This window comes from Suricata suricatta, chromosome 12 (assembly GCF_006229205.1).
Source record: "Suricata suricatta isolate VVHF042 chromosome 12, meerkat_22Aug2017_6uvM2_HiC, whole genome shotgun sequence".
NCBI lineage: Eukaryota > Metazoa > Chordata > Mammalia > Carnivora > Herpestidae > Suricata > Suricata suricatta.
Window position 1 is genome coordinate 84498796 of NC_043711.1, and position 6917 is coordinate 84505712.

The following is a 6917-nucleotide window of genomic DNA, read 5'->3' on the forward strand; positions in this document are numbered from 1 at the left end:
CAGCCCCTGAGTGATATCTGGGCAGATCCCTGAGTTTTTCCAGTCACTTTTAGACCTTAAGGAACAGTCTCATTTTTAGGTATTAAAAGTCCTGTCTGGCCTCACTGCAAAGTTTCAGTCTTATCAAGCTCAAATCTCATGCTTCTGCAGGTAGGGCCTGACCTGGGCTATGAAGCCCACAGTGGGGAGCTGGGTGTGGTGGTGTCTTCTCTGTTCCTTGTTCACTAGTGGCTGTTTCTGGTCCCTCCAGGTGGGACGGGAAGGTAGCTAAGTGCAGGTGTTGTCCGGTGTCAAGACTTTCTATATAACAGATGCCATATGCTGGCTCTTTCTGCTAAGTCGTGCTTCTGGAGTTTCTTCTGTCCTGCAGGGCCCTCCTGGTACCTCCTTTCCTGACATGGGCAGTCCCCCTCCAGCCCACTGCTGCTTATTCCTCCTCAGTGTTTCCATCTGCTGGTCCCCCTCCTCCTCACTCACCTTCTCTCTGTTAGGGTACCTGGCCCTGCCACGCAGGCATCTTGGGCATAATCCTCTGATGATGACTCCAGCCCTACTTTTTTCCTTGACTCCCACTTTACCTGTGTGAAAATGAGACTCTTGCCATGTGAAACTCGGGAAGCATGGGCTTGCCTGCTACAGCCTTTGTTCTAGCCCTGCTGTCACAGGTAACGGTGCCAGTCTCTCCATTTTAGAGATCTCCTAGCACATGCTGAGACCCAGGTTCCAGAGCCTCCAAATCCAAGGAATCCCTGCCTGGCCCTCCCAGGCACCCTGCTATAGTCCCATAGGAACCTCAGATAAGGGGTCAGATTCCCCCTATCATCGGGCCCAGGAGATGTTCTCTAAGCATGAGTGGGACTGAGGGGGATATCCAGCATGCCAGCAATTTTCTTCAAATAGACCCTCTGTCCCTAATCTTCCCCAAGCCCAGTCTCTCATGAATGAACTAAGGATCATGGGGCATGGGCTACATGTCCCAGAACTGTTTGGGTCCCTGCAGCAGCTATTGCTACAATAGTTCTGTGTAAAAAACAACCACAAAATTAATGCAATGCAACAATTAACACTTATTCTTGCTCCCAAATTTGTGGGTCAGCTGGCACAGATCTGTTTCACATCTCTCTCATCCTCCTTCTAGAGCCAAAGGGTCCTCCTGGGATCGGTGGCCCAGCCAGGGCATGTTCTTCTCATGGTGATGGCAGAAGCATAAGAGAGCAAGCTTAGCTAACAAGTACATTTCAAGGCCCCTGTTGGCATACTATCTGCTGAAATTCTGTTGGCTAAGAGAAGTCATATGGCTGAGCTCAAAGACAGGAGACAGAGAGGTACCCTCCTACCTTTGTGTAAGGAACTGTATTTTTATGACAATGGTGTGGATATGGGGAGAGGTGAAAAATAAGGGTCAGTAATTGAATCTACTGTAGTCTACTCTCTTGGCCACATTTATTCATGTCCCTCTCACATGGAAAATACACCTATCCCCAAGACTCCTGAAGTCTCATCCAGTCATAGCAGCAGGATCTCATAATTTATGTCAGTTATGGATGGGGCTTCTCTTCATTGTGTAACCTAAAATCTAAAAAGAAAAAGAAGGGGGTGCCTGAGTGGCTCAGTCAGTTAAGCGTCTGACTTCGGCTCAGGACATCATCTTGTGGTCTATGAGTTTGAGCCCCACATCGGGCTCTGTGCTGACAGCTCAGAGTGTGGAGCCTGCTTCATATCCCATGTCTCCCTCTCTCTGTGTCCCTCCCCTGCTCACACTCAGGCTCTCTCTCTCTCTCAAAAGTAAACATTAAAAATTTTTAAAAAGAGGGGCACCTGGGTGACTCAGTTGGTTAAGCCTCCGACTTCGGCTCAGGTCAGATCTCACGTTTGTGGGTTCAAGCCCCGCATCAGGCTCTGTGCTGAGAGCTAGCTCAGAGCCTGGAGCCTGCTTCCGGTTCTGTGTTTCCTTCTCTCTCTGCCCCTCCCCCTCTCATGCTCTGTCTCTCTTTGTATCAAAATAAATTAAAAAAAAACATTAAAAAATTTTTTTTAAAGAAAAGGAGGCCATAAATTCAATCAACCACATTTCCTGCCACCCTCCCACCAGTCTATCCTGTGTGGATGACCCAGCATCTGGCACATCTGGCTTTAAACGTAGGGATATGGATCTCCAATCATTCTTAGTTTGGGGGCTTTAGTCCAAACCAAGACACTTAAGAAAGCATCATGTAGCAACATCTCACACCTACCCAGACATATGTGCACATCTGCACTAACTTTATAGGCATACATGAAGTTGTATACCCTATACTATATATGATTTTAAAAGTTATAAAAACACATGCACACTGATATTCTCACATGTGCACATCTTCACGTAATCTCTACGTACACCTGCATAGGCACTCACATACATGTATGTCTCTAAGACTCACACCACCTCCATACCCGTGAGGAACTCGTGCCTCTAGCAGATTGGAGCCATAAGAAAAATTCACCCCTGACATATCTCCAGTCAGCCCTCCCTCAGGTCTTCACAGTGACCACTACATACTTGCTCATCTCTCCTCCACCCTGTGGTCCCTTATGCTCAGCAGGTAAACCCACTGCCTCACAGGGAAAACCAAAACCATATAGGATCTTTGTGCTGGGTCAGGAAAGGGCACTCACCCTGCAAGAAACTTAATTGCCATCTGTTGAAAAATTGTCATGATGTACAATTCTTATTAGAATAAGGTCTTTTACTGCCATCTGTCACAAATGTGTCATAATAAGTATATAATTCAATCATGTCTGTGTCATAACCAGCACCCCCCTTGTATGTGGCATCCTTAATCAGGGAAAAACTTGTACACCCATACCCTGGCAATCTTGTAATCCCCTTCCTTTATATAGACCTGCACCAACACACAGGCCCACCCTCATTCAGCCAGTTTCCCAGCAGGGGTCAACGTCTCAGAAGTCTGCCTCCTCCCAGGAAGTGAGAATTCTGGGTCCCATGCACGTGCGTGCGCACGAACACACACACACACACACACACACACACACACACACTCACTCACTCACTCACTCACTCACTTGTACCCCTAGGGCTATTCTGAGCCCCCAGGTTGCTGAGGGGCTTCAAAGTTCTTTGGCGCTCTCTCATGGGCATCTATGTACTCAGGCCTTATGCAAGGAGCTAGGCGGATATGGGTGAGGAGTGGTTATTGGGGGAGTGAGAGCCTGGAAGGGGAGGACCCCTCTGGACTGGCCTTGGGCAGAGCTTGGAGCGGCCCACCCACCCACCCACTTAGAGCTTGCCAGCTGCCAGCTGCCAGTACTGCTGCTGCCACCCCCTCTCTCCCTCCCTCCCCCTTTCTGACCCAGATTCCACATTCCAGAAATAGCTCTGGCAGGTGACTGGCAGGCAGGGTCAGCTCCAGCTAGGATGGAAGGGGAAACAGTAGCTTGGCTATATATATATGTGACCCTCCCAGACAAGGGACCTACCCAGGAGGGGCCACAGGGGTGCCATCACCCCCTCGGTCTTGGCCTCTCCAGCCTTGTCTCACCCTCTGGGAAAGAGGAGAAGAAAGAACAAAGAAAACTCTTCCTCCCACTTCCTCTCTTCTCTTCCTCTGCCCAGCTCCACGTTAGGGCTCATTCCCCTCTCCTCCCTCCCTTTCTCCATCCCTTTCTTCTTGTTTCCCCTGCTCTCTCTTCCCCTCTCCTCATCTTAGCCTTTGATTTACCTCCTTCAGCCCTGTTCCCCTCATCCCCCTCCACCCACTCCCTCCTCTCCCAGTTTCTGGCTCTCTTCCCTCCCTAGCCTCCCCTTCTTTGTCTCTCCCACTCCGTCTGAACCACAAAGGAGGCTTGGCATTACCCAGCGGCCTGGGTGGCAACCCCCCCTTCACCCACCCCACCACCCTGCCCCCAGCTCCTACCAACTGCGTTCTCTGCACCTGCGCATGTTTCCACAAACATGTGCCTGTGCACACACACACACACACACACACACACACACACACACCGGCACACATGCTTGGGGGTACTCCCTCTCAGTGCTTGAAACTCTAGGCTGAGCTGGGATAGTTTCCTAGACTGGAATATACCCTTGCTTCTTGCTCAAGAGCCCCAAGTTCTAGTTTTCTGTCTCCTGTGTCACTCTGGGTGGGTTCTGGCCCCTCCCTGAGCCTCAAATTCTCCATCAATGTTGTGAGTCTTGGGCTTGGAGACCCCTCTCCCTGCCTGAATACCTCCTATCCAAGTCATCCTCTGATACCCTTCTTTGTCCTCTCACATCTCCCCCAGAATGTTCCCAGTTTCTCCTCTGATTCACTCCCTCCTCCACAGATAAAGGAAGGGAGGGCTGACAAAATTCCAGCAAGCAGTCAACCCTCCAGTCAGCCTTGTCCTCCTGAAGCCATCTCCCAGGCCTAGCCCTCCACATTGTCTGGTTATTATAACACAGGCTCCTGTCAGGTTGGACACTCCAGTTCCTGGAATGTCAGGGCTAAGAGAAACCTCAAAGACCACCATGTCCAGAGACTGCAAACAGACTTCAACTCCTGTGTCATCTCTGATCCCTGGAGCCCAGGGCTGCGATTTAGTTAAGCAGAGAAGGGTGCCACCATCAATTGGTGATATCTGCTGTGGCCAGAATATTTACACATATCCGACATTCCTGAGTTAACCCATACATATACATATACACATGTGCAGACCTCTTTCAAAGAAACTACAGCCTAGAGAAGATGAGTCAAGTCAAGGTCACCCCCTTAGTAGGTCATGGAACTATTTCTCACTTGGGTCGGCCTGACTCCTAAGTCTTGAGTTCCTCATTATCCTGTGGGTGGGTAAGCCATTCAAGGGCCTGGCAAAGAGATGTGGCATAGTTACAAGAGTTTTAGGGAGAATCATGTGGCAAGCTGGGCAGGATGGATTGCAGGTCCAGGCAAGGTAGTGAGGCCTGGGCAGGGGCCATAGGGTGAGAGAATAATAAGAGGACCCAGGAGGCCTTCCTGGAGTGGTGATGAGAGGTCAGGATTCCCTGTTGCTGCATCTCTGCACAGGAGGCACTGAGCAGAAGGCAGGCTGCCTCCCAGAGTTCTACCAAGCCTTGGTCCAGGACAGTACTGGTTAACCAAGTACCTACTGTGTGCTTAGTGCACAAATCGTCACCCTTCTATATCCCCTTTTTAGACAGACCCATTGAGCCTTCTCAGGGGAAATAGTGCCTGGGCTTAAGGACTGGTTGACAGGCTATAAAGCCCAGGATTGAGATTCTTGAACAAGGGGCATTTCTTACACTCTTGGAGATAGAGAGGTCACTCCCAAGGAGAAAAGACTAAGATGCTTTTTTATTTATTTATTTATTTATTTATTTTAAGACTAAGATGCTTAAATGGAACCTTAGAACCCTTTCTAAGTAATGGCTAAGGATTGGAGCTTTGCAATCAGGCCACTTTTTCATTGGATAGATGTTTATTGATCACCTACAGTGGGCCAGGCTGTGCTCTAGCGCCAGAGACACCACAGTGAACAAAACAGAAACCCTGTTTTCTTGGAGAGTACCTTATGTTGGGGTGGGGGAAGCAGATAAAACAATAGACATAAATAACATGTAAATATTTGGTTCATTGGCAAATAGCCTGGGAGGGGGGGGGCATTGTTGCAGCAGAAACAGGATAGCTAGGGTAGACTTCATTGAGAAACAAATGTTTAAACAGAGACTTGTAAGTTGAGGAAGTATGCCTGGCTGGGAGAAGAGTCCCTGAGGCAAGAGGGTGTCTGGTGAGTTGGAGCAAGAGCAGGGTTCCCTGTGGTGGGGGGTAGAGCAAGACTGACCCTGGCTCTTCCTCAGGGGCTTCTTGAAATTTTCTAAGCAAATCAATTTGAAGATGAAAGCTAAGTGAATAGCACAGGTGTAGCATAGGGACTGCGAGGTAGGACAAAGTAAGCTAATACTTTCAAAGTGCATAGCACAGTTTTTAGCATCAAAGTGGCTCCATAACCCTCATTTTCTTTTGTTACTATTATGCCTCTATACAAAAATTGCTACAGTGGTATCAGAAACACTGTTTCATCTTATTCAGTAAGATTCTTTTCTCCATTTTACATTTACTAAAGAGACGCACAGAGAAGGACTTGCCTAAGTCACCCAGCAAGACAGGTCAGGGAACAGGAGTTGGGTCTGTGTCTGCGGATGGCAGACCTACTACAGGTACGGCCTGGAGGGGTGAGGCCGTAAGGAAACGACTCAAGACCAGGACTAAATGAGGAGTTGGGGCCTCGCAGGAGAGAAATAAATGGGGAACTGGAAGGGTCATGAGACGTGAAAGGAGTGATTTACAGTTTTAGGCAGCGCCTGCGGCGCTTCGCCCTTCAAGACACACTGAGTGTGTGCTGGTTTTATTTTGCCAAGGAAGACTCGAAGGCTCAGGGAGACTGAAAGAGCATCTCATACAAGGTCACACAGCCCTCCAAAGGGTGAGTAGGGATTCGAACCCAATCTAGAGGATTCCGTATGAGGACAGCAAAGAAAGGATGGAGGGGAGGGGACTAGAAACACTTAGGACCTAGAGTCCATAGTACTTGAGGTCTAGTTTGACCATACAGGGTTGAGAAGATGAGCTCAGGCTGCTTGCTGTGACCCTCAGTTTCTCCCAGTGACAGCAAGGTGTCGCCACGGTGAACTAGTGCGAACTCACACCGCTTGTCCCCCGACACGGAGCATGCGTCTCGTTCCAGCTGGAACCGGTTTGGCGGGGCGGCTCGAGGGGCGGAGTCCCCGGTGCTCAGGCATGCGCGTGCCGACGTGGGCGCGCGCTCTCTCTCACGGTCCATCGGCCTGGGCGTGGGCTGGCTGAGGGCCCCGCGCGCTTGCGCACCGGGCCACGTGCCGAGGAGGCTGCGCGCGTCCCCGCCCGCCCCGGGAGTCCCGGGAG

General features: G+C 50.0%; 1 protein-coding gene across 6 annotated transcripts in view; it reads left to right on the forward strand.

Moving 5' to 3' along the window:
• The window catches only part of DLGAP4 (DLG associated protein 4), a 194385-nt gene that overhangs the window by 123926 nt on the left and 63542 nt on the right, over window positions 1–6917 (forward strand). The window lies entirely within an intron of this gene.